The sequence below is a fragment of the Diadema antillarum genome, unplaced genomic scaffold (genome assembly GCF_040938485.1).
Source record: "Diadema antillarum isolate AM-2024a unplaced genomic scaffold, OU_Dant_1.0 seq00000225_RagTag, whole genome shotgun sequence".
Lineage (NCBI taxonomy): Eukaryota > Metazoa > Echinodermata > Echinoidea > Diadematoida > Diadematidae > Diadema > Diadema antillarum.
The window spans coordinates 220,492-248,420 of NW_027271277.1; the positions used below are offsets into that span (position 1 = coordinate 220,492).

The 27,929-nt window shown below is 37.7% G+C and overlaps 1 pseudogene; it reads left to right on the forward strand.

The window, feature by feature from the left end:
- The first annotated feature begins 6,355 nt into the window (after positions 1-6,355).
- Positions 6,356-27,929, forward strand: part of LOC139729194 (uncharacterized) — a 74,218-nt pseudogene continuing 52,644 nt past the window's right edge.

A 27,929-nucleotide genomic window follows, 5' to 3' on the forward strand; every position in this document is an offset into this window, starting at 1 on the left:
GGTAAGAGCAGATCTTATGCATGCATGTTAGGTTCAGGTAATGAGATTGGCGTGAGTTGGAATGGCGAGTTTAAAGGGATGGTATAGTATTGGTGGAGATGAGAATTGGGCTGTTAACTTTTTTGTGGATACCAAGAAATCACTTATGAAATTGTACAAAGCATATGTTCTAAGAGGAATTCAAACTTTATTTGATGAAAATTGTTTTTGGAATGGTTGAGACAGCGTAAAACAAAGCGATTGTAATAAAAGATGGGTCTCACCATTTATTAGAATCGCTCTGTTTTGGATATTTCAGTCATTTCAAAACCAACTGTCATCAAATTAACGTTGATTTCCTCTAGGAATTACATGTTCTTTCAGATCTCACGAGAGGTTTCTCATTATCTCACACACAAAAAAAAAAAAATGTTAGAAACATGAAGTTAGTTCTCAACCAAAACTATACGATCCCTTCAAAGTGTCAGAGATCTCGGTCAAGGGATGGAGAGAATGGGAGTTAAGTCATAGAGGGTCAGGGTGTTCCAATGGTATGGGGAATGAGCATTCAGTGGTGAGAAAGAAATCATTTTCATATAAAGCAAATAATTGATCAGTATAGGTTTGGTAGATTGAAGGTTCGGTTTACCATTGGGAGCAGTGATTTAAAAATGTTGGAATTATCACATTTGATGCATATGTGGAGGTCAGTTTTATCACAAAACATCCTACATTATTTTGTACCATATAAAAATTTTGCAATAAAGCGTAATATATAAGGAGATATCATTGTTTTTTCTCAATAAACGATAACATTTTAGTACTATTTCAGGGGCGTCACCAGCTTTTTTTCAAGGGGGGTGCGTTTTGACACTAAATGTTTACGAGATTTTTTGGACAGACATTTGGAATATAGGAAGCTCTCAATCCCTAGACTTTTACTGTTTTTTGAGGGAAACCAAGCGGGGAAAGGGTTAGGGTATACCCCCTATAAATGGATTATGGAATGACGGTGTGAAACGACAAATTACTGGCAGCGATATCAGGAGAATGGCATGACGACTACATGCGAGCGAGGGGAGCGAGCGAGCTTGAAAATTTTGACATTTTACAATCCAAAAACTGCCGGTTGTAGCCATATTTTTTTGCTTTGTAAATTAAGGGGGGCGCACCGGGCGCAACTGCTGGCAATTACTGGCAGCAACATCAGGTAAACTGCATAGTAATTAAATGCGAGCGAGCAAAGAGAGCGAGTTTGGAAATGTTGACATTTTACAGTCCCAAAACTGCCATTTGGAGCCATATTTTTTCGCTTTGGAAATAAAGGAGGCGTGCGGGGGGGGGGGGGCGCAACGGGCGCAACTGCCGGTAATTACTGGTAGCAACATCAGGAGAATTGCATAACAATTAAATGCGATCGAGGGGAGCGAGCGAGCTTGAAAATTTTGACATTACAGTCCAAGAACTGCCGTTTGTAGCCATATCTGTTTGCTTTGGAAATTAAGGGGGGCGCACCGGGCGCAACTGCTGGCAATTACTGGCAGCAACATCAGGTGAATGGCATAGCAATTAAATGCGAGCGAGCGAAGAGAGCGAGCTTGAAAATTTTTGACATTTTACAGTCCAAAAACTGCCGTTTGGAGCCATATTTCTTCGCTTTGGAAATAAAGGAGGGGTGGGGGCGCAACGGGGCGCAACTGTCGGTAATTACTGGCAGCAACATCAGGAGAATTGCATAACAATTAAATGCGAGCGAGCGAGCGAGCGAGCTTGAAAATGTTGACATTTTACAGTCCAAAAACTGCCATTTGTAGCCATATTTTTTTTTTGCTTTGGAAATTAAGGGGGGGGGGGGGCGCACCGGGCGCAACTGCTGGCAATTTTACTGGCAGCAACATCAGGTGAATGGCATAACAATTAAATGCGAGCGAGCGAAGAGAGCGAGCTTGAAAATTTTGACATTTTACAATCTAAAAACTGCCTTTTGGAGCCATATTTTTTCGCTTTGGAAATAAAGGAGGGGGGGGGGGGGCGCACCGGGCGCAACTGCCGGCAATTACTGGTAGCAACATCAGGAGAATTGCGTAACAATTAAATGCGAGCGAGCGAGCGAGCTTGAAAATGTTGACATTTTACAGTAAAAAACAAACAAACTGCCGTTTGTAGCTATATTTCTTCGCTTTAGAATTTAAGGGGGCGCATCGGGCGCAATTGCTGGCAAATACTGGCAGCAATATCAAGAGAGCATAATGATTACATTCGAGCGAGCGGAATGAGCGAGCTTGAAAATTTTGCATTTTACAGTCCAAAAACTGCCGTTTTTAGCCATATTTTTCGCTTTGGAAATTAAGGGGGGAGGCGCAACGGGCGCAACTGCAGGCAAGTACTGGCAGCAACATCAGAAGAATGGCATAAAGATTAAATGCGAGCGAGCGAAGAGAGCGAGCTTGAAAATTTTACATTTTACAGTCTAAAAACTGCCGTTCTTAGCCATATTTTTTCGCTTTGGAAATTAAGGGGGGGCGCACAGGGCGCAACTGCAGGCAATTACTGGCAGCAACATCAGAAGAATGGCATAAAGATTAAATGCGAGCGAACGGAGCGAGCGAGCTTGAAAATTTTGACATTTTACATTCCCCAAACTGCCGTTTGTAGCTATATTTTTTCGCTTTGGAAATTAAGGGGGGGGGGGGGCGCACCAGGCGCAACTGCCGGCAATTACTGGCAGCAACATCAGAAGAATGGCATAAAGATTGAATGCGAGTGAGCGAAGAGAGCGAGCTTGAAAATTTTACATTTTACAGTCTAAAAACTGCCGTTCTTAACCATATTTTTTCGCTTTGGAAATTAAGGGGGGGGGGGGCGCACCGGGCGCAACTGCAGGCAATTACTGGCAGCAACATCAGAAGAATGGCATACAGATTAAATGCGAGCGAACGGAGCGAGCGAGCTTGAAAATTTTGACATTTTACAGTCCCCAAACTGCCGTTTGTAGCTTCAAGTATATTTTTTCGCTTTGGAAATTAAGGGGGGCGCACCAGGCGCAACTGCCGGCAATTACTGGCAGCAACTCCAGGAGAATGGCATTACGACTAAATGCAAGCGAGAGGAGCGAGCAAGCTTGAAAATTTGACATTATTTACTGTCCACAAACTGCCGTTTGCAGCTATTTTTTTTTTCGCTTTGAAAATTAAAGGGGGGGGGGGACGCCCGGTGCGCCCCACCCCCTGGATCCGCCACTGGTAGTCAAGGGTGTGGGTTTATGTTCATGACTGGGGGAGGTATGACCAGCGAGGTGGCGTCGAAGTGACCAAGCGTTGAAAGGATGTCCAAAATCTGCACTTTAGAGCATCCCCTAAACTAATTGTGCGTGTTTGTTTGTGTGTGTGTATATTATATACATGGAAAAGTTAGGAATTAACCCAGGTCAAGTCTTTTTATTGGCAATGCAAGACATTTATATATATATATATATAGACTAGTATGTAAAGCAACACTGCAAAATCAATGATCTAGCTTTGATATAACGAAGCGTAAGGTACAAAGGTGTACATTCTACATCACATTGCGCAACATTGTAGCAGGGAGGTGGAAGCCCCTGATTGTAGCGACTCTTCGTTCGGATGTACTGAGTACACTGCGCACATCCTGCTTATATGCAGAATGCCAACCAGGAATCACAATCTTTTGTCGGGTCCGGGCTTTTTGAACAATGTTTCACACTATATACCTATTTAATTATGGTTAAAAGAAATCATAGAAAGATATCTTATTTCTGGATCACCCTTTCATTCAAAAGCAGTTTACTAACACTTGAACTATTATTTCGGGAAATCCTTTTTTTTTTTTTACCAGCGGATTGGGAGGGGCCGCACCCCCCCCCCCCTCTCCGTAGTTACGCCGTTGCTTTTGGGTGAAATAATTGGACAGATTTCTTGAATTCTAACAAAAAAGCAAGAAAATCTTTTCATCGCGGGAATTATGATTATGTGGGGTGGGGCAAATGGTGCGCTTGCCTTCCAATATTTTCATGGGGGCAACATTTTTGTTTTCTTTCAAAAGCAAGAAAATCTTCTCATTTCGGGAATTATTGATTACGGGGGGGCAATTGATATGCTTGCCCCTCCATTTCTTTTTATTTTTTTTTAATGAGGCTAAGGCTCGCTCTTGGGCTGGCAATGTGGATTGGTGAGAAGTAACGTACATAGACCCTACATATATATAAGTATATATATGTATAAGTGCTCCGTATCGTACGGATGTACAGTATGGTCGATAAATAGTAAACACTGTAGAATACTAATAGATAAGTATAAAATCAGTGCTGCCAGAACCAGGGGTGCGAATTGTTTTGTGTGTGTGTATGTGTGTGTGTGTGTGTGTGTGTGTCCCTGGTGCAAAATATTAAAAAAAAAAGTAGAAAATAATAATTATTTAGCGTCCGGCGTTGAGGTCGCTCGCAGACTAATTTTTTTTTTTTTTTTTTTTTTTTTTTTTTTTTAAGGATCTGAAGGGGGGTGCGTTCGCACCCAACGCACCCCCCCTGGTGACGCCCATGTATTTTGAAGCCCTAAAGCTGGGTTTTTGTTTCATCTGCAAATGGTAAATAGTGCTTTTAAACTTGGCTTTCCAGACTGTACAAGGAGATCTCCTCTATAATGGGTCATAGTAGGTATGCCATTGCATTAGTTCATATATAAATGAATATGTAATTACCAGTACTACACTTGGAGGAAAATGTAAACAAAAGGCGGTTCCAACGATTTTCATGGATACGTTGAAGGCTTCAGCTGATAGAAGCACATAACACAACAGAGAATCGTACAGAATGGGAAATAAGTTATTAGGACTGAACAGTTTGCATACAGTTCTATCCATAGGAGACATTTGTTTCCGAATAAAAAAAAAAATTTCGCTTGAGATATTAAATTTCACTTTCATGACGAATGAAAAATAACCTTACACTGTATCCAGCTTAACCATAACTGTCTTGAAAACAGCAAGAACTAAAGACCAGGAATCCAGAAATTCCGTAAAGGAGAGGCGCCTTTACAAAATTAAAGGGGGCGCACAAGTCCACCCCCCCCCCCCATTTTTTTCTTTTTTTTAACAAAAAATAAAGAGGGGCGCGCAATCAAAGCGCCCCCCCCCCCCCCCCCCCTCTGGATCCGCTACTGAAGACGGAAATAAAATCTGTCCATGCCTTATGATTATGAAGTCAAAAGTGCTCTGTACATAAATCTATTTGAGACTTAATACATATTTTTCTTGAGTTAAGGTTGAAACCGACATTTCGAGGAGAAATGCGTAATGCACACTTGGTTATCGATTTGTTTGGAGCTTGTATGGTCAATAACTAACCAACTCAGCACTATAAGGGTCGCATTTGATGTCACATCGGCGCTCAGATCTTCAGTTTGCATGCTTTCGAAAACCAAACTTGAGTCAGATCCAGAGCTCGGAGATTTTTTAAACCAACCTTGTTCTATAACTTGTGGTGACAGTTTGTTTTGAATTCATGAAGTAATTGTTATAAGATAGCCAGTTATCATATGGATACACTTATGCACACTACTCCAGTTATAGTTGTCTTTTAGGAGAGGCTCTGTTTAACCTTACAAGTGTTCCTTCTTATGCTGACATTATATTTTATAACAATGAAGTATGGACGATTAATGGTGATAAGTCACATTATTACCAAATGATATTTGCCACTCTTTCCTATTCGCCACATTTCAGGGTTGGAGCGTTTAATGTCATCTTAAATCAGATATTGTAATCTACGTTAAATCAGAAACCAGTCGTTATGCGGATTCGCCTCACACATCCTCGCTTCGCTCTTTACAAAGTTAGTTTCCCGGAAGTCTGAGGTAATTGCAAAGCCGTTGCTAAACAAAAGTGGCTTTGACTGGCCATGTCAAGTACATGTACAGGGCAGCCGTTTTTCTCATCGACGTACCCGTACATTATTCCAGGTGAAAAGATGATCAGGAGACGGATATACTCAGTTTATTGCAAAAACAATCGTGCACGTTGCGGCAGTCTGCTCGGAAAACCGGTATTGTGTTTTACATGTTGATATTAAAGAGGAAGCACTAACGTTGACTACGCAGTACTTTCACTTTCTAGCGGAGGAGCGCGCGTAACACGGGGTAGCCGTAAATCGGACGTTTGCCGTGCGCAAGCGATTGTCTGGTTCAGTGTTCGTGTTCACTGCGGCTGAGGAGTAACGCGATTAGTGGAAAGTTCTGCGGTGTGTCTGCCACCGACTCTCTCCGCCTCTTTTGCCTTCTCCCCACGTCCTGACTCTCACCGCTCAATTCTCCTCAACATGTGGGACTCGAATCATCGCCATGAAATAGTGCCTCAGGTTGGAATGAACAACTGTGTCCACATCTAGGAAGGTACATCAGTGTTTGGTATATGTGGACATACCCTAGCAGACGACTCCAGAAAGTTGCAATACTATACCATATAGGATAATCGTCGAAATGACCTGCTTGCAACTCGGGACTCGCTTTCTTTGGAGCTTAATACTACCAATCATTGGGCTCATCTGCAGATCAGATGGATCTATCACAGCAGATAGATGCACGTGAGTATCCCTATCTCTTTTGACTTTTTTTTATTACACTCCACAAGGACTGCAGTGATTTAGAGAGCTGTTTGTACTAAAGATAAACAAATGTGAAAATTGTGTAAATTAACACGGACAAGTTTCTTCCCCGCAAAACAAACAATCAATACATTTTTTTCCAGATATCATCTTTATTAGCGTTTGTTTGTTACCCTTACGATGTAGGCCTATCAGCCTCTTAGACAGTGTATACAAGCAAGAGAGAGAGAGAGGGGGGGGGAGAGAATACTGTCTTGTCCATAAGAAATTGAAACGAGTCTACATCATCACATGGCAAGAACATACTTGAAAAGAAAAAAAAAGGGTGATGTCTCCTCTGTTCAGCCATGAGCGAGAATGTCTTTTGTAATTGATATGGCGTAATTAGCCTACTGTTCAATGTTGGGTCATGTAATTCTCATCGGAGAGACCAGCTGCTGTATATCGTGAGTTTGTTTTGCGGGTATCTGGTAGAGTTGTTTATACTTCCAGTCAGTCACACAAACATCACATTCTGTGTCCTATTAAGGTGGGTTTATTTTATGATTGAGGCTTCATAAGTGCACACAGTTTTCATCCCGAGGTAAATCTTGTACACAGCGCATTTTCTTTGCTTTGCTTTTCTTTTTCTTTTTCTTTTTCTTTTTTTTTTTTTTGGGGGGGGGTAGTTTCTCTAGGCCTAACTTTCAAAATGTTTTATGTAGGCCATACGAAAAAAATAAGGGTAATGAGAGTGCGCGTGTGAAGGAGAAAGCGCGATGGAGGCTAGTTCGTCATACCCAATGTCGATATGAGAAGGCCGCGAACGCACATCAAGCTTTTACACAAAGATTTATTACCATGACAGTTGCACGTGTCCATTATACTTTTCCTTTTACTTTCTAATACGAAAGTGATTGTGGGTATTTAGCACAATTGTTACAGCAATCGTTATGCATGACGTTCATTGTCACTGGTGGTAAATAAAACAATACGTACTAATAGGTCAAACCCCCCCCCCCCCCCGGATGTTCCAAGGAATCTCATCACTTACATTGATAGAATGAAATGGAAGTAATGAACAAAACCTAAGCATGATTTAGACAGGAACTAGAATGATATGAAACGAAAATGCTGTGATAAACGAGTTGCTTAGATCTTTGGATTCTTACACAAGGCTTGTAAGGACCCATTAAAGCAAACTTGACGTGCGAAGCATATTTTTTTTCTATCTCCCTTTCTCGAGTGATAACTTTAACAGATACATGTATTTTGTTTGTTTGAAGTACCATGAAGAAACAAACTTTTGATATAAGTTAAAGTTTGTATATTAATTACAACAATTAACAATGAGAGCGAAAGATAGTAGAATACTCGGTTAGCGAAATACAAACCCGTCGTTAGACATTCAACTTTTAGAGGGATTATCAATAAAGAAGCAATACATAAACTTTACAAACAAACAAACAAACAAGCAAACAAACAAACAAACCGGCCCCTAACGGACAATAAATTATTAATTAACATTTTTGAAAAAAAAGACTTCGGAGAAATGACATGTGGCTTGGAGTCCACTAACTGCCACCAGAATTCTGTTTTTATGATACTTTAAGTTCTCAGAAATGGAATATTGTCCTTTTCTCTGCCCTTGCGTGACTCTCTATATTTATGTCTTTTCGTCAGTCTGTCTCTCCATTTAATTCTTCTACTAATCGCGTCTTTGTCATCTCAAACACTCAAAATAAAAAGATACTCACAAAAAGACGATATAATATGAAGGAAGGACGATCGCTGACTCTTTTTGATTTAACGATGCTGCTTTACGATTATAGATATCTAATATTAAAAAAAAACCAAGGAGAATACATGGTGCGGCAAAACGTTGAACCGAGTCGCGCCCCTCTTCCCTTATCCCTCCGCGCTGATACCATCTCCAAAGATGATGTAGGCGGAATTGAGAAATTTGCGCGCAGCTTAAGGGGTTAACAATACAAGGATACAATCACGAGGATCCATCCCGTGCTGATTACTATGGGTTTGATGTCAGCGGGCGGTACGACTAATATTTCTCAGTCAGCACTTCGGGTTCTACATGGTGACAGACGTCATAATCAAAAAATGAAAAGATGGATATATTATATACATGTTCAGGCATGACAACAGATAAGAAAATGGCAAATAACAAAAACAAATACATACCAGATAAAAGAATATCATTATTCCGAACATTAGAGACTGAAATTATAGTCCTCAATGTGAGAGGAAGAGATACGTTTTAAGTTTGGATTTGAATGTTTCTGTAGATGACGATTAAGTGAATAGGTAACTGATTCCGCAATTTTTGGTCCCATAACGGAGAAAGCATGATCTCCCGTTCATGTATAGTAGGATAATGATGTCAATGATTGCATACACAACCTGTAAAGTATATCAAGATATAGAGGGAGAGAGAGGGGGAGGGAAAAAAGATACATAGATATATGTTTATGCAATATACTGATATATTCATCTGGTGATACACGATAAAGACATAATATCATAAAAGGGCTTTAAAAAGTTCTACGCCGTAGCGATGTTCATGTTGTAATTATGTTTCCTAACTTACAGATGGTGTAGAAGTGTACAGAAAACATGGCTGCGAAATCATGTAATTGCAACCAACCGCCTCCCCTCTCTTATATTCATACAAACTCCAACCCTTCCACTTTACTAGTATTACAAATGCTCACATGCGCCCAGCACGTGCGGGGGGAGGGGTTCTACTATTGCACCGGGCTGCACAGGGACATATCGGAAATGATCACCCGAATCAAAACGATGACACATTCACGAAAAGCTTTGCAAATTTGGCTGAAGATGTTTTCATTTGACTCAACTAAATAAGATTTAATTTCTCCACTTTTCATGAATTTTATGATCGTTTTGGTTACGGCGAGATACCAGCACCATATCAGTGCCACATTATTATCTTGTAAGCCTTTTTTGCTAGTAGCTATTGTACGAATATCTCCAAGTCATTCCTGCTCAATGTGAATATACATATATATGTATATATATATATATATATATATATATATATATATATAATGCAAAAAGTAGAAAAATAGTCGTGCATTTTTAGTCCAACTTGTTGTTAGGAAAAAGCTTCAAAGGGAGGCCTCTTTTCTATTATTAAATTCTCAAATACATTTTCCTTTTGAAAGGAGATTGAGATAAGTACACAAATCATGTAGTCTGAGGATGTTGATAATATTGAATAAAGAGAATTTCAAGGAGCTTGCTTTCGTGGACAAATATTTAGGTACTGTGAGTATTACTGTCATGCTGGTTTCCAATAGTTTAGATGAATAAAAACGGTCAAGTTAAAAACGGAGAATTGATTCACGAACTATAATCCTAGTCTAAATTTGTAATCGTTCACAAGTTGACTACAAAAGCATGATACATAGTTGTCAAAACGTCGTACTAAGCATGTCATCCAGCGCTGCCTTCCTCTACTAATTCTCTAACCATCTGCTCAAATATGTAAAAATCATAAACCATAAAATGCTACAATACTTTATTTCATTTATATTGAATGAGGGTCGTAGACAAAGGCGACAGTTTTCCTTTGTTTGTTGGAATGATTTCTGAATGTCTCTCTGCCGGTCTACTTTATAGCATTTTCGTCGTCACGTGCAGCCAAACGTACCGCGGTAAAGTTTTAATTGCAGGTATTTTCGTGCAAATCAAGTGAAAAAGCAATCAATATTGCAAGGCCCAGGTTAGCTTCTTAGCAAGGAGCTAGGTTGAGATAACGTATAGCCACTATACTTTGTAAGGAGAAAGGACAAGATGTAACTGAGAGTCTTTTTAAACTACGATGGTATTATTGGCTGTTGAAGATGTTTATTCATTATCAAAACTTGTGCCAACATCTCCTCTAGTAAGTTAGTACTGGATACCATCTTTCAAGCTGGCGTGAAGCCAATGGAATAAACCGTTTACAAGGGTTAATACACCTTCAAGAATGTACTTGAAACGTATTCCATATCATGAATCGAATTCCATGCTAACATGCAGCATGATGCTCTGAGCGCCAAAGTGATTTTGTATCACAGAGGATCGAGTCACGTGGAGTCGTAAACTCGAGTACACTTTCACACGTGTTTGTACTCCAGTCTGCATCAGTCGTTGTAACTTATATGTTACCGAAGAGAAAGGACGGGTGTTGAGGGCCGTAATTCACAAAGCTGATATGAAATATGATATCCTAAGAATACTATGTGATATGATTTTTTAAGGAGGTTGGGGGTAATCTAATGCACTGGTTTTGCTGGTTACACAAGGAGCATCTTCCTCAAATTTAAAGGGGAAGTTCAACCAACATTTGTGTGCAATCACAATGAAGTATTCAGTAAAATTTTTACAAAATTTGAAACATTTTTATTGAAGGTTATGAAATTTACTGTACATTGATTTTCGAGGACATCCACAACGCACTTGACCCAGCTCTTCAAGGAGACATTATTAATGTCTTCTTATGAAGAAATTATGCTTCTTCATCTTTGTAACAAACCCTAGAAATGTGTACTTGTTATCTATTTAAAAGAAAAGACGTTTCAAAAACTTCTTGGTTGGCATAAATTAAACGATAAGCATACTATTTGAAAACGGTATTTCTGTATTCCTTATGAATTGATTAAAAATACATTATTCCATGATTTACGTGTCATATTTGTAACTGGAATTGATAACATGATTTGTATGCAACATACATCTCTTTGACAAAAGTCATCATAGATTCACTGTGATTCTTCAAATATATAATTTGGTATCGTTGCCTCAAACGATTTTTTCCTCGACGTACATACTTTGTACTTTGTATTCTTTATCCCTTATATGGTTTGTCTACTTTCGACCATGAGCCTCCTACGTGTAGGTTCATGTTTTCACTTATATAATCCCTAGCTACACTTCCACAGCTTCAGGTTGTTTCATCTAAATTCAATTCACTCACACATGCTTTCATTTTCGACAGAAGACATAACATATTTGTATACACATTTCACTTTCTTTTGTAATTGAGAATAATGTCAACCATGCAGGCAATGTGAAATAAGCATGGTATGCAAAAATAGCGAAATCTTATAGTAATGACACAATGCATAATGAATACTGTTCAGTATTCAAAGTGTAGTGAACAATATGCAAAGTGCGAAAGATGAAAATGTTCGTTGTTACGCTGTCTATCACTGGGCTTCTTGCTTTTGGTACCGACAATATCTCTCATGCAGCTTTTTCCTTGTCTTCCGAAGATTTCTCAAACTCTTGTGCGTCGTGTCACGTATTGGGCTGAGTATGGATTTGAAGTTAATAAGTCCATTTAAGTGTAGGATGTATGGGTTTGAATTTCCTATCCTTCATATTTCAATATGAAGATCAGAATGGGAGATAATCGTAAAGTGCGGAGTAATAAAGAAATCCTGAATCCAGACTTAGACTCTCATTATTTGCCTTTTCTTATCTTTAATGGCATAATTATGCCACTGAACAATCACGCAGCTAAATGTAATAAATACCTATGGAAAAAAGTGAATGGAGCCAAGAGAAGTGAAAGACATAACAATGAGACTGGTCGTATGAATATACGGTGTATGGCTCTCTTGGTTTTCTATGACACAATCACCAGTTTCAGACGCGGAAAAATGGACTTCGGTGTAACATTCAAGTTCTTTCTGAAAGCGTAATAATGAAATATTACATTGGTAAGCATCAAAGAATATCTCTCGAAAGAATGGAACTCTGAGATATTTAGGATAAATCCACCACATCTGTAGACAATGAACTCGGCATTGAATTGAGATTACAGAAAACAAACAGCTGTGTAAAGGGGATTAGGTTAGTCTTCGGTAAAGCATTTCAAAAAGGATTTTGTCTGTCTTTAGACTTCCTGTAACCATCATCTTCCCTTTGCTATTTTATTCCACCCCTCCTTTTTTTTTCTCTCCTAGTCGTGTATCTGCAAAAGTCTCTCTCTCTCTCTTTCCACACACACACACACACAAACACACAAACACACACACACACACACACACACAAATATATATATATATATATATATATATATAGAGAGAGAGAGAGAGAGAGAGAGAGAGAGAGATTATTTTGTATTATATTGTATCATGTTTTATCATGTATTTATTTTATCTATTTATTTATTTATGAGTGTATGTGTATAATATGATTTATATACACCATTTGTCTCACGTAATTATCGCTTTCATTGTTTTTATATACCATGCCTGATTACGTTGAGAACTTATGTAAAGAAACCAATATTTTTCATTTCAATTTTCACGTATTTCGAATCACCATGACACAGGCTCAAACTAATGTACACTTTGGTCTGATGATGTTGTGCATGTAGACGGACGGATGACGATACTGTTGTTTTTCTCTAGAAAGTATTTCTCCACTAATTGTCCTGAGAAGGTATCAAGCATCATAGACCTCATTTGCCCTGGATATTACTCCTCATTAAAGTGAAAAAATGTAGATAACTCATACTACGAGATTAACCAGTGAAATGTTTAGATTTAAAAATCAGTAAATACGTAAACATTTTATACACAACGCGGAAACGCATGTGGCTCTACGTGGCTGGAGTGGTGTATGTAGTTTCCACTTGAGTGTGACCAAGACTTCGCTACCCATCTAGGTAACTTCCCGCTGGGAGTCGGCCTAATGGCATCAGCGGCATCGGTAACATAGACATGTCTGTCTTTGAGTTACCGTCAAAGCGGAAGAGGAAGTGACATGAACATGCAGCAAGAAATACGATCCTTCCTAACAAGAAACAAATTGGCAATGGAAGAAGAAGACGATTTTGCCTTGTTTAGTCGAGCAGCAAACAAGAGCGAAAATTTATCCTTCCAAAGATGACAAAGCCAAAGAATCGGCTTACAGAAAGGCTAAAATCAACGATGCATCAACTCGATGCAAGATGATGAAATCAATATTATTGATGATTTAATGAGGGATGATTGTTTATGATATCCTGAAATTGATGCTGGAATAAGAATATCATTATTCACTATTATATCGTCCACTGGACTGATCAATTACTTTACAGTGTTATGAGCCTCATTAGAAATATTACAATAAAGGAAAAACATATGAAAGTTCACGGCAAGTGCTTCGAGCTACTTAAAAGGGAAAGGAGATACGATAATCATACAAGCTACATACGTCACTGTCACGAGTGGGGATGCCAGACACCCTATAGGTTAGCGTTTGTTGGTAGAAGCTGTGAAATATGATTAAAACGAGTTCCTTTGTAGTTGAATGTCATCAAGTCGATATGATAAGCCTTGTGTGATACCCTGTGTGATACCTTGTGTGATACCTTGTGTGATACCTTGTGTGATAATTAGCCTTTTGTGATTTAAGCTTTGTGTGATGCTAGGTGTTGCAAAAACATTTCCCACTTTTGATCCTTTATAATTCAAAAACTATCAGATAATACTAACATTGATATGAGCAATAGCTGTATAGTGTACAATTTTGTTGGAGGTAATTTGAAAATCAAAGCATGATTCAGTTTCTTTAAATTCAACATTGATTTTTCAGTTCGGTTTCAGATTATGCTCTATCTTCAACCCTCTGTACAAAACTTCAACTTTGCACAGGGGGTTATTGGTGTGTATAGGAGCGTTTTGTTGATAGCCAGACAATGGTCCTGGAAAATGGCCAGGATTGGAATGCTCTATTACATATTTATGAGGAATTCCACTGTCACAGCTAGTCTTTATTCATTCTGAAATGCGTTGTATGCAAGCACATGGAAACATGTGCTCACTTTTTTCATGTGCAGAGCATGCATTTCACCCTGTGTCGTGAATTCATACTAGCAGTGCTCAGAGAAATCCACATGAATAATTAATAAAGCATTCATGTGCCTTGTAGCAGAGCTCTAAACAGGCGGTAATAGCCATGTCTATTGTTCAGGGTCATTGTAAGCATACACTCACATACACATCATTGGTTCCTGTGTAAAGTTCAATTTTTGTACAGAGGGTTAAAATTTGCTCAAAATCTGGAACCGCACATTGAAATAGATAATTGATTTCATGAAACTAATATAGGCTTTCATAATTATTCAAATCACCTCCAACTACATTGTACACCATTCAGCTATTACTCTTATCAAGGACAGTTTTATCTGATATATGGTTTTTGAACAATTAAGAATCAAAAGTGGGAAATGTTTTTTGTAACATCTGGTACCTTGTGTGATATTTAAACGTGTGATACCTTGTGTGATATTTAAACGTGTGATACCTTGTGTGATATAAACCTTGTGTGATACCTTGTGTGATATAAGCCTTGTGTGATATAAACCTTGTGTGATACCTTGTGTGATATAAGCCTTGTGTGATATAAACCTTGTGTGATACCTTGTGTGATATAAGCCTTGTGTGATAGGGCCTACCTTGGGTGATATGGAGTAAAGGAAAGAACACTTCGAGAAACTCTCAAATCAATATTTTATTCACAAAATACTTCATAGGCAGACCATAAATCTATTTCTTATCATAGTCATGCAGTACAGCTAAGATCAGGTTTAGAGTTTCAAGAGTATCATGTGAGGTGAGCATTCAGATCATCGTATACATTCGTACAAATATATCTATACAAACGTACATGTATGTATACGTATTTAGGCCTAAATTATTATGTGTGTGTATGTATGTATGTATGTATGCATGTAAGAATGGATGAGTGGGTGTGTGCGTGTGTTTTTTTTTTTTCCGGGATGGACAAAAAAAAAAAACGACTACAACTTTGCCTTTCGTCACACAGCGGCTTTTAACAAAGCTCGGCCAACATGACTAATGTTCTTTCTCTTTCCCTCTTGCTTGGATCCTCTGTTGTGGTTTCTGTGTATGATTTGTGTTTTTTGTACTCATTTCGCGAAGGTTCAAAAGTGCAACTGCGTGGAAGAGGATGCGGAAATTACAGGTTGACAAAAAAACAAAATGCTCACGCGATATGGGGCGTTGGTCATCCACGCTATCCGTATAGTGAAAGGAAAAGATACATACATTCTTTCATTTCCTTTTTTCATGGGGCTGTACCTAACATAACATTTGTTTGAATTACATTCGATACACTCGACGTTTTGTATTAGAAGTAGTTTGAGAAAGGTACACCTGTTCAGAGAGCTTCGAGACTTTGAATGAAAGATAGTCATCAAACATGATACCTGGTAGAAAGATTTCAAAGTGGTTGCGTTGATCACATGACAGTACACGGTGTCGTCTGCGTATAGATCTCTATTGTAGTGCTCAGATAAGATAATATATTTCTTAAACAAGTGAAAAGAACTTCATAACTAAGCTACTCATGAATGATTGAATGATATCGTAAGAAAACCTGGGATCATGTGGTACTAAGGAAATTATACCGCTATAAAGGAAATGAGAGAGCGTAATACCGTGACCTACTCTCTCAAAAAATTCGAGTGAAAATATTCACTCTTAAAAGAGTGAATACAAAAAAGAGTGAAATTAGAGTGAAATTGGAGTGAATTGTGAGTGAAAATGTTCATTTTCACTCGTTTTAGAGTGACGTCAGGGATCACTCCAAAATCTTCGAGTGATCCCTGAGGTCACTCCAAAATGAGTGAAAATAAACATTTTCACTCAAAATTCACTCCAATTTCACTCTAAATTCACTCTTTTTTGTATTCACTCTTTTAAGAGTGAATATTTTCACTCGATTTTTTTTAGAGAGTAGTATATCAGTGTATATGAATGTTTCTGGATGTGTACATAACACACTCTGATAACAGTATCACGATGATTCAAAGCAACTCGGATCTCCTTAACTTGGTCCGACTCTGCCTAAATTGTCACTTCTGCCATTTCCTAATCCTTGCCATTTTTTTTTAACCAGACAATGGAACGTGACGCTCAAGTTAGAATTATGATCATCGCGCAGAACGAGCGAGACTCAAATCCTGGCTATACTTGTACTAGTGATTATAATTATGCCCACGTTGACTAGTCTGGAATTCTATCAGCGAAAGTGCGGCATGTAAACGTGAGTTAACACTTCAAGGAAGGACACTTTTAACAGCCAGCCAAGTGTAGTTTCGAAAAAAAGTGGATACTTTGCTTGTGTATTAAAGTACGGAACGACGCACAGACGATGCGTTTTCGTCAAAATTCCTTCCAGACGTATCAGGCAGGCTACATAGCACCGGGTATATATACAAACGATCACATTATTGCACACTTGAGATTATATGACATACACACACACACACACACACATATATATATATATATATATATATATATATATATATACCTCCTTTCTTAGCAAAATTAATATTGTTACCAACAAAAATATCAAAAACGCGATGCTAGAAAGTATCTGAGGCATGTAGGTAATTGGTTTTCCTTACTTCTTATAGTTGTTGAAAAGATTGAAAAACGTCTCTCTTTATACCGGTGCGTTCCCAACAGTGAGGTATTTCTGAAGGAGGCGTTTAATCGATTTATCTTCTAATGTTTCTTTTTTCTTTCTCTCCTCTCTTTTCTTCGGCGTCTTAAAAGAGATGTTAAAAGAGATCTTAAAAGAGATCTTAAAAGAGATCTTAAAAGAGATCCCTCCTAAGCCTCAGATTCTTATAATCTGATGAAGGCAGATGGTTGTGAATCAAAGATTAAGTATACAGTCACACGAATATGACCACATTCATTTTTTCTCAGGGCCTTTAATTTCTCCGACCTTCTTCCCCTCTCGCTCTCTCTAACATTATTGTTTTTCAAACTGCTAAATCCCTTTAATAAAAGGAAAGGGGAGCCTTTCTTATCGACGTATATTATGTATTAATATCTATGTTTCTTGCATTGGAAGCGACACTACAGTGTCCGGATCTTTTTTTCCCTCAACATCTTTCGAAGCACTCTTTTGACCAGTGCCCGTAGGACTTATTCTTTGCAGGTTAAAGGACAAGTTCACCTTCATAAACATAAGGATTGAGAAAATGCAACAATATTAGTAGAACACATCAGTGAAAGTTTGAGGAAAATTGGACAATCGATGCAAAAGTTATGATTTTTTTTAATTTTTGTTTTGGAACCGCTGGATGAGGAGACTACTACAGCTTGTGAGTCATATGCGTACAACAGCATAAAGAAAATGTAAAAGAAACTTCAACATATTTTCACTTTTTTCGCATAATAAAAGAGCACTTGACTTGCCTCTTTCTAAAGGCAGGAGGAATAATATTATCCATAACATTTGTCGGTAACGAGGCAGGGGAATGTGTACTTTTTTCAAAAGATGGAATTTTGTGAAATTCTCTTTATATTTTCCTTATATTGTTGTACGCATGTGACATCTAAGTTATTCATACACTGCAGTAGTCTTCTCATCCAGCGGGTACGGCACAAAAACTTCAAAAATTCATAACTTTTGAACGGATTGTCTGATTTTCCTCAAACTTTCAATGATGTGTTCTACTAATATTGCTATATTCTCTCAATCCTTATGTTTATGAAGGTGAACTTGTCCTTTAACCATTGAATCATTACCTGACATTTTAACTTCACGATAATGAAAATGATATTACAGGATCAAAAGTAGATATCGTTGAGATACTTGTTGAATCAAATGAACGATGTATTGAGGAGAATCGAAACTCGCTGGTTTATTTCTGATCAGAAACATTCAAACCTTCAAGTTGTTGTTTCATTCGATAACACACGTTCATGATGAAAATGAACTCTAGATGCACTTTCCCTTCTTTGAGTGCTTGTTGCCCGTTCAATGCCACACTTAAACGAAATCAGAGAAGGGACTCATGGTATATCGTTGATAGTCTACGCATCTTCCTGCCCGCATATAGAATACGATATGCAAATACATCGCCATGGCTACGATATCCGTCGTGTTGTTGTTTTCGTTAAAAGAAAAATACCACAAGCATTTTATCAATAGAAACTACCATGGATACCCATAAAAAGGAGGGCATAATACTTGTACAAAGTGAAGATCATGTTTGTTTGTTTGTAAGATCTAATAGTATAGATTTGAGAAATGACATGGAAAACGTTAAAAACGTGTGCGCCTAATTGATGAGTTTATGAAATAACAACTGCAAAAGTAATATGAATTTTATGGAGATAATTGTACTGGTATCATGATCAGTGATGCTGGGTGGACAAGGTGATATGAAGTCTCCGTCTGTTTGTTTCACCCACTTCTTGGCAGACGAGTTGCCTTCGTTAATCTAACCAGGAATAATGTAAGAATGTCAACACGTCCGAGCAAGGACAAACAATCTCCCTTTTCTTCATCAATGTTGTTTTGTTTTGTTTGTTTGTTTTAGCTTGCTGTTTGTTTGTTTTTCATTGTTTTTGCTGTTGTTTTTTTGGTTGATTAACTATTTTGTAATATGGAATATGTTAGTTCTGTGCCGAACATTTCATATGAATACAAATTTGTTATTCAGTAGATTTTTTTTTTGCTCCAAAGTTGTCGTCACCGCGTTGGGTTGAAGGCGTTCCATCTTTACGTATACCTGTATTCTGTTCGAGAGAGAGACAAATTAAAGTGTAACTACATATACCTTGTTCAAGTTGAGTCTTACAGCAAAAACAAAATACGCAGGAGTGAAATTTTCACAAAAATCGAATGAAAAATGCAGTCATAAATTATCCAGCTTTACTATTTTAACGAAGCAGTGATATTCATCATAATTGCACACAAGTCAATTGCAGCGAACATGATATCATCTCATAACCCAACCACTTGTTTGTTCAGATAATGACTGTTTGGTCAACTATAATTAACGAGACGAGTACAACCCCTTCTCCCTGGAAAGTCGCCATTGCTTACTCATTTCAACTCTAGAATGATTTGATGTGGATGATTCTGTTCATTTTTATTTCATTCAATTTAAGAGAACTTAAAGGACAAGTCCACCTTCATATACATAAGGATTGAGAGAATGCAGTAGTATTAGTAGAACACATCAGTGAAAGTTTGAGGAAAATTGGACAATCCGTTCAAAAGTTATGAATATTTTAAGTATCTGCGCAGTCACTGCTGGAAGAGAAGACTACTAAAGTGTATGATGTCACATGCGTACAACTATACAAGGAAAATAAAAAGAGAATTTCACAAAACTTTATTTTTTGAATAAAATGCACATTTCTTCGACTTGCTACTGACGTATGTTAAGGGTAATATTATTCCCCCTGCCTTCTGAAAGAGAGAAGTCAGGTGTTCTTTTGTTATGTGAGAAAAATGGAAATATGTTGAATTTTCTTTATTCTTTGTTTATATCGTTGTACTCATGTGACATCACAAACTATAGTAGTCTTATCATCCAGCCGTGACTGAGCAGAAACTTTAAAAATTCATAACTTTTGAACGGATTGTCCGATTTTACTCAAATTCTCATTGATGTGTTCTATATACTAATATTACTGCATTCACTCAACCCACATGTCTATGAAGGTGAACTTGTCCTTTAAGTGGCGATTTCTTTCAAAGACTTGTGAGGTGATAAGATTATCATCTCATCTAGATGACTATGAAGATATGAACATTAGAATTCCATAACTTTTGTGTAGCTGTACTCTTCCTTACGTCGGTCATCTTGACAGAAGGTTACACAGAACAGATATACATGTATATGACATACATAAAAGCGTGTGTACATATGGGCATAATGTCTATCTACACAAACACAATGATTTGTCGGGAATTGTCTATACATATATATATTTTTCGTCTCCCATGATATACGTAACAGAAAATATATAACAGAGTTGATGCGACAAAGCTGGTTTCAAAAAAGGAATATAAAGCCACGTTAGATTTTTCAGTTATCGTGTACATGAAGTTATTAACTGTTTATGCATATATAATTCAAATATCTTGAACAGTAGCTCACAACAAGATCAAGTGACTGTATAGAAGCCTTGAACATTTTTAAGACGCGGTACTCGAAAGAAAGGTTCACTCTTATTCGGTCAAAGGAATCTATTTCAGGAGCTTTTCAAACTCAGTATTCTCGGTTCATGGCCCGCCGGTGACGTTAATCTACGTGTGATGTTTCACCAGACATATAATGTTACGTCCAATTCAGTGGGCATAACCTGAAACTTGACAAACATAAACATAACTGAGTTCACCATTTTGTCCTAAAACATTAATGATGGTTAAACTTATGAATGCTTGTATCATAGTGGTTATGCACTTATCCGACTAGTCTCCAATCAAAGACTGCTGGGTTATTTTCCTTGTCTTGCTCTCTTTAGCGATGTTAGTTTCAGCAGGGGTGGGTGTAATAAATAATAGATAATTGTTTCATCCTGTACAGATTCCCATGATTGTGCGCTTAGAAACATCCGTATTAAGCGCCTAATAAATGTTTTGTATTGTATTGCATCGTATTGTCTTGTATTGTATTGTATTGTATTGTATTGATTGTGATCTCGAGTCCATCCATCATCAAATCAGCTCCATGCTGTATATAGGACATTAGCGTTTACATGAGGTTTTAGTCACAATTAATCATGTAATCATTATTCAAAAGTTTCATTGCATTAGATAGCTGTAAACCTTTCATCTGAATACCTTTGTTTTAATACTCCATTGATGTCAGAGGCGAAGTGTGGTTCTATCTCTGCAACATCCAGGGATAGTTGCCACCGGATCACTACCCCTCGACATGACAAGACCCATGTGTTTCTGTTATTAGCCCAGATTAGTCCAATTACCGTGATATTATTAACTTCATCCCACGGGCTTCTAAAAAAGAGGCGTACCAAATTGACACCTGTTGGCTGTTTTCTGTCCATCTCATAATTTGATAGCCATTTCCTGTCAATATTTCAACTTTGCGTCATACTCCTGAGGATCAGATAAGTCTGATGTCCTTGAAAAATAGCAGCCTTGTCTCCTTTACTACATCATATTAATTTTTACATATTCACTCTTATGTCACTGTGCTCCTAATTATGAGCCGCCTTTGAAAAATGTTTGTGTTTTGTTCCTTTGTTTGTTTGTTTGTTTGTTTGTTGTTTGGTCGCTCATGGTTGAACTACTCTATGCTCATATTGCATGTTATGGGTCCTATATTTGTTTCTGAATAAGTTATTTTGTACGGGTTTATGGTTTGAAAACCGAGCGTGTGTGTGTGAGTGCGTGTGGATGTGTCTGGGTATGTGTATGTGCGTGTTTTTTCTTTGTGTGTGCGGTGTATGAGTGTGCTTGCATGTGTGTGTGTGTGTGTGTGTGTTTGTATGTTATAGAGTTGGCCTGCATGAGTGTGTTTCTTTCGAGATGATTTGTCTCAATGTGCAAGGGAAACCAAAACTTTTATTCAAACTTAAACTAATGTGTAGACTATATAAGAAGTTACGAAGCCGGGCAAGGTATAAAGGAAGTTACAGCTTTTTCAAAGGGGACTCCCCGGGCATTGTCAGGTGTTCAGCAGAACCAAATGATCACTTTCTCTTCAGTTTATTCACTCTTATATTAAATAATCATAAACTCTATTAAATCTTATCCAGTGTCTTCTGATTCACCTGTTTAAGTGGCCTAATGACACAATGTGTCAAATGTCAAATGAGACATTGATTATCTCAACTACATAAAGGAAAAAGTAAACTTGGAAATTATACATGTGCAATGTTTGCGGAGAATTTCCCACAGCGTATCACAATGTCTGTCATTTACTAATGGCTGGATTTCTATTAGCGGAACTTCCTTATTTCTTGCATGCTTAATTTTTCTTCACAGAGATGTTTTCAACTTTATGCTAAAATTATTGTATCACAAGGGTTTAGAGTTTATTAAGAAAAGAATTTCCTTGTGTAGAAAAAAAAAGTCGGATAATTTAAACAATGATTTTCAGACTGAAAATAGTTTTTAATCAGAAGATCAGATACTATTACCTCGAAATATGACGCCACGTGACAATTTCGTCAGATGAACAAGAGAAGCAATCATATTTTTTATCAATTAAATTGTTTTGTTTTTGGAGGAAATAAAATCAGCTGTGTGATTACAGAGGCATCATGAAAGTGATGCTTTGTAGTTAAAAAGCTCTAAAAGTAATGATTTTTCTTTCGCTAAAAAAACCTACCCAAATGTACATGCAGTAGCTCATTAACGTAATCACAATAATGCAGGCTAGTGCACCAATATAATCAGCCTTGAATCAGTCATATTATACTCTTTTTCATATGTCTAAGTTCTTTTTTTTTTCATTTCTTCTCTACTTGTTGCGTTCATGCAAGATAGACTTTTCCTAGAATAATGATCATCGTAATGTGTTCAACAACACGATTGTTTCAAAGCTACTTTCCTACAAGCTTGCTCTTGTTATCTGGATTCTGGATTAAGCCGGTGGGTCAGTATCCGGCACTCCAGAGGTGCTAAGATCTACGTGTTTGCCCTATACTCTCATGACTTACGAGCTGATTACATCGATTCGACAGCCTCTCATCGATTCGACAGCCTCTGTCATTCACTGTCATCTGGTATGAATCGAGTTTTGATGCATGATGAAATCATACTTTATAGAAAACATGCCAGTCTGAGATCTTGCTAGAATCAGCAGATAGCTTTCCGGAAAGATGACTCGCTGTCGATCTAAAGTTTCGTTACGTCATCGAAGAATATCTTTTATTTTCAAGTTATCTCAACTTGTCTCAAACTCTATAAGCCAAAGCTCGTGTGATAATGTCGAAAATAGATTTCCATAGGATAAACCAACGTTATTTCAATTCGGAAAAAGCTCCCAAAGTAGCAATCATAAGGGTCAGTCAAATCTTCATTGCATGAGGTTTGTGAAGACACGTTGTCTAGACATGCAGTTATCCATTCACTCTGTGGACTTCTTTCTCAACGGCTCAAAATAATGAAATTTTCTGAAATCACCACAGTGCATTACATTAGGTATACAAGTTCGCCCTTTCTCTCTCTCTCTCTCTCTCTGTCTCTCTCTGTCATTGATTGAGCTTATCAATATTCGCAGAGCAGAAAAAAAAGAAGAAGAAAAGAGCAGTGCGACTACTTTGAAGATTTAATTTTCGCCTTTTATCTCTTTCATTGTTTGTAATTTCCTGTTCACGAAGCAAATAGAACAAAATTCAAGGTTTTGCTATAAAGGCTTTGCACGGTCTACAACATTACCAAGAATGAATACTGCAGGCATACCTGAGGAGCATACTGGTTTTTTTTTTAATTCTTCTTGAAGAGTTTATTACATACATCAAGAAATATGATACAGACTCGTAGGATAATGACGATTTACAGATATTTCTTTTAAGAGTCTTTCCATCATTTCTGGTTATCAGAGTAGTTTTTGTCGGATCACTACCCCGACCAGCTTGGGATGCCTTCGTTTCATCTCAATGCTCCGACCACTGAACTCAAAGCCGTACCTATATCATTACATTCCACTTCCTGGGACGCATTTTACCTACATTGTCGCTTTGAAGTGCTTTCATGCTCAATCTATCTAGCATTCACTTTAGACATCTGGATAAAAGGGAGAGGTGTGAATAATTATATCCATGGTCGATGTGGTGTAGATAATGGAAGGAACTGATTAAAATATTTTAGATTTACCACCGCCCTACAGAAATTGTTATCGTATCTTATAAGTGAAAAGGGAAGTGGTTCTCTATATTTTTATTGCATGCACAGCTCCGTATACAATAGTAAGTGAGGTGTGATAAATGTTTTTTTTTTTTTTTGCGAAGGAAAAATGTTTCAACAGACTCACACATATAGATCAGAAAAAGACTGAGATTTAAATAGACCAATCAGAGCCAGTCTTCACCTCTGAGAATTCCTTTGAATCCCCGGAAGCCCATCCCCGAGCTAGTCATAGGCTGGTATGACAGAAGACCTGTTTGGCAGCAAGATAAGCTCACTGGATAACATCGCGTTGTCTGCTGACTGTCCCAGCCTCAAACCCAAACTAATTATAAGTGAACGCGGCATCACATGAAACAAGAAAAATTCGGAAGTTCCGCCGCATTATGTTTGGTTTCCCCGACCGTTTCTAATTAGATTTTTCCCTAAACTTCATCCTCCGTTTCTTTCTTTCTTTCTCTCTCTCTCTCTCTCTCTCTCTCTCTCTCCCTCTCTCTTTCTGTCTTCGTTTATCTATCTATCTTTCTTTTTTTTTTGAAGACAAATTTCTTCGGAAATTGAGAGTTTCCCCTTTCCATAGTCGCTTCGAGCGGTGCCGCTGGTTCGAACTAGTGCCGATAGACGCCGTGGTAATAAGAGATCATGACCGACTTAATGTTTCTGTTATTTTCAAAAATTGTCTCCCACTAAACCAGCCCAAAAAACATCCCCAGTGAGGTGGCCTTTTCCACCCACCAATTCTTTACGCCTCACTTCATAAGATGGATTAAAAAAAAAAAGAATGATCATGAATGAAGATGCATCGGGTTTGACACATCGGAACATACATTGTACCACGTTTTCCTGATGTGCACTGTCAGATTCACGCGCTATGATCGGCGATGAAAGATCGATAGTAATAGTAGGAGTCGTCTGCAATTTGAACTCAACAGAAAATCCGGTTTACTTCTCTCATTTCCCTAAACCTGCTGAGTGAAACATGACATGACATACTGCAATATGTTCCTCATTTTTTTCATTACTTTCAAAGTCTCGGCATTTCGCGGCATTTTTCCTGTTAAATTTCAAAAATGACTATAGACGGAGAGGATGAAATAGATTGATGAATGTATTCTGGCTTTTAAAAGGAAATATTTCCATAATCTTTTGGAGATAAAGACTACAATGACATCCTGCATGCTATACATTCTACCCTGAACTGGGGTTTATAATAAATCTTTACCAATATTTTACCTGTTTCCTGGTACCAGGGAGGTGTTTCGTCTCACATCCCTGCTGGTACTGAGTGCTTACTACAGTATTTTCAAAGAATGTCGATGTATTTTCTTTTTAAATCTTGGAAACGCTGACGATGAATCATTCAATTATTTTTTTTTAATGTCTGTCAACGTATATTCATTAGGCCTGGTAATTTACGAGACTTTGTTTATGTTTGTGCGTGTAGTGTGTTTCCTTGATGTGCTTGCTTTGCTGGATGTCTATAAGCGCCAAACTGCTCATCAGACTTATTGCATTTCTTTGTAGTTGTCTGTGAAAGCTGTTCCGCTTTGAGATCTTCAATAAAAAGTGCATGTACCATCTAAAAGATGCTTTGTGAAAGAGAGCAGTCAAATGTTTCCACCAGGAAATGCACATTCACTTATAACAAATTTAGCGCGTGGCTGTCCAGTTAACTTCTTTTTTATTCAAAATCTAAAAGGATTATCCTTTCTCAAGGAAGTGAAAAATCACAGGTCAAAAACTATTACAGTGACCAATACAATAGCACGCTTTTATCATCGACTTTTGTGTCACAAGTTTAAGGATTGCACTGTGGCTAGAATAGCCGTAATACGTGGTGATAAGATGTCATTAACAAAATGTTTTCGGCTGGATTTCCCCCTACCCTACCATTCAACCTGTCGTCAGCTCATCTCTGTAATCTCCTTAGTTCTTTCATTTGTTGCAAATCACAGACCTAATCGCTTCTCATCCACATAGGAGTTTCCTTGTAAATTTGGCGGGACTTTTTCAGCATAATGTGTATGAAGAGATAATGACAGTCCAGAGTGAACAAAAGTTACACTGAGTCACGTCTTTAGGCTATGTCCTGAAACTGTATGCCTTCTACACGTTACTGTCTCGTGGTTTCTTAAACATTGTTAAAGAGACATACTTAATACTAAAGCAACAGGAAATTGACAAGAAATTAAATGTAAAGTATTTAAATGTTTCTGCTGGATATGAAAATCAAACAAACAAGTGAATGAATGAATGAATAAATGAATGAATGAATGAATGAATGAATGAATGAATGAATGAATGAATGAATGAACATCCATTGGCACTCATGTATTTTCGGAGATGAAAACCTTACCATATACGCGACTCTTCAACTTTGCTTTGCTTAAAAAAAAAGACACTATTATTAGAACTTGTAAGAACTTCATTTGGAAAAGTACCTCTTATCCAGATACGTACACCAATCGAAACTATATTGACATAAATGTGTCATTAATGTGCTCTCAAGATTAGCACTGAATAAGCCGGAGGCTTTATACGATGTTAATCATGTTAATTGGTTAACAGCACTGCACCACTCTGGTTTTATTTCATTATAACATGTATTGTTGCTCTTATTTATGATATATCAACCAAACACTTCGTGGAAAGTTAAGACGAGATGATCAACAATGGCACACTTGTCGAAACTGCCATAAATCTCCTCCATTTCTTATATTGCAACTCTGTGGCCAGTATTAATGTATAAAATATGTTCATGCTACAGTATACATCCCATGCTTAAAGGGCATGTTGACTATATAATACATGTCGTACAGCCTATTTAGTATTTCTTCATTTGAGTTACTAGGATTCATGTTATAGGCAGCGTCAATGTTCTTGTTTTAAAGTGTGCTGTTCGTAGCAATACTAGACAGCCTTGACATAATAGTTCTTAAATGAAATGGACATTCATTTTGTTATACTTTTTTGCGAATGCATTTTCCAGCTTGTTAATTTGTTATTCTTTACGGCTGTAATCATCAATGTAAGCATCCATTTTATATCATTTTCTGGGAATCTACGCCGAACAAGCAATGCTTTTATGTAAGTTCCACATATTTCACATGACATGCGAAATTGTAGTCATTCTCTTATTTGTGATATTCGACAGGTTGCACTTTCAATTCTTGATATTTTTATTATTTACGTGTGAAATATGGAATCCTGAACAATAGTAATTAATGATTAAAACAAACAAGCATGTAGGTTGACGTTGTTGGCTGGCGGTCTTTAACGAGAAACTTGCCTTGATGCTAAAATTAGAAGACGCAAGCTCCCCTTCTGTCTTCAGAATACTTAGTCATCACAGAGGCTGACTCGTCTCAATGCATGCCCGATGTGACGTACGGAAATGACAAAAAGACAAAGGGTGCTGTAGAACACGGAGGATACACCGTAGAACACACATACATACACGCACACAATTTAACACGCCCACACTCGCCATGGTAATTATTATAACACATATATACACTCGCCATAATATACCAGCATTATGCGCAAACGCACATGAACTATCAAATGTTGATTTTTTTTTCTTCAGTCATGCAAACAGAGTTTATCTAATAGGTTGTATGCGTCACAGAGTATATGAACGTCAAAGTGTGAATTGGTAGATTAGTGTATGGATTTTTTT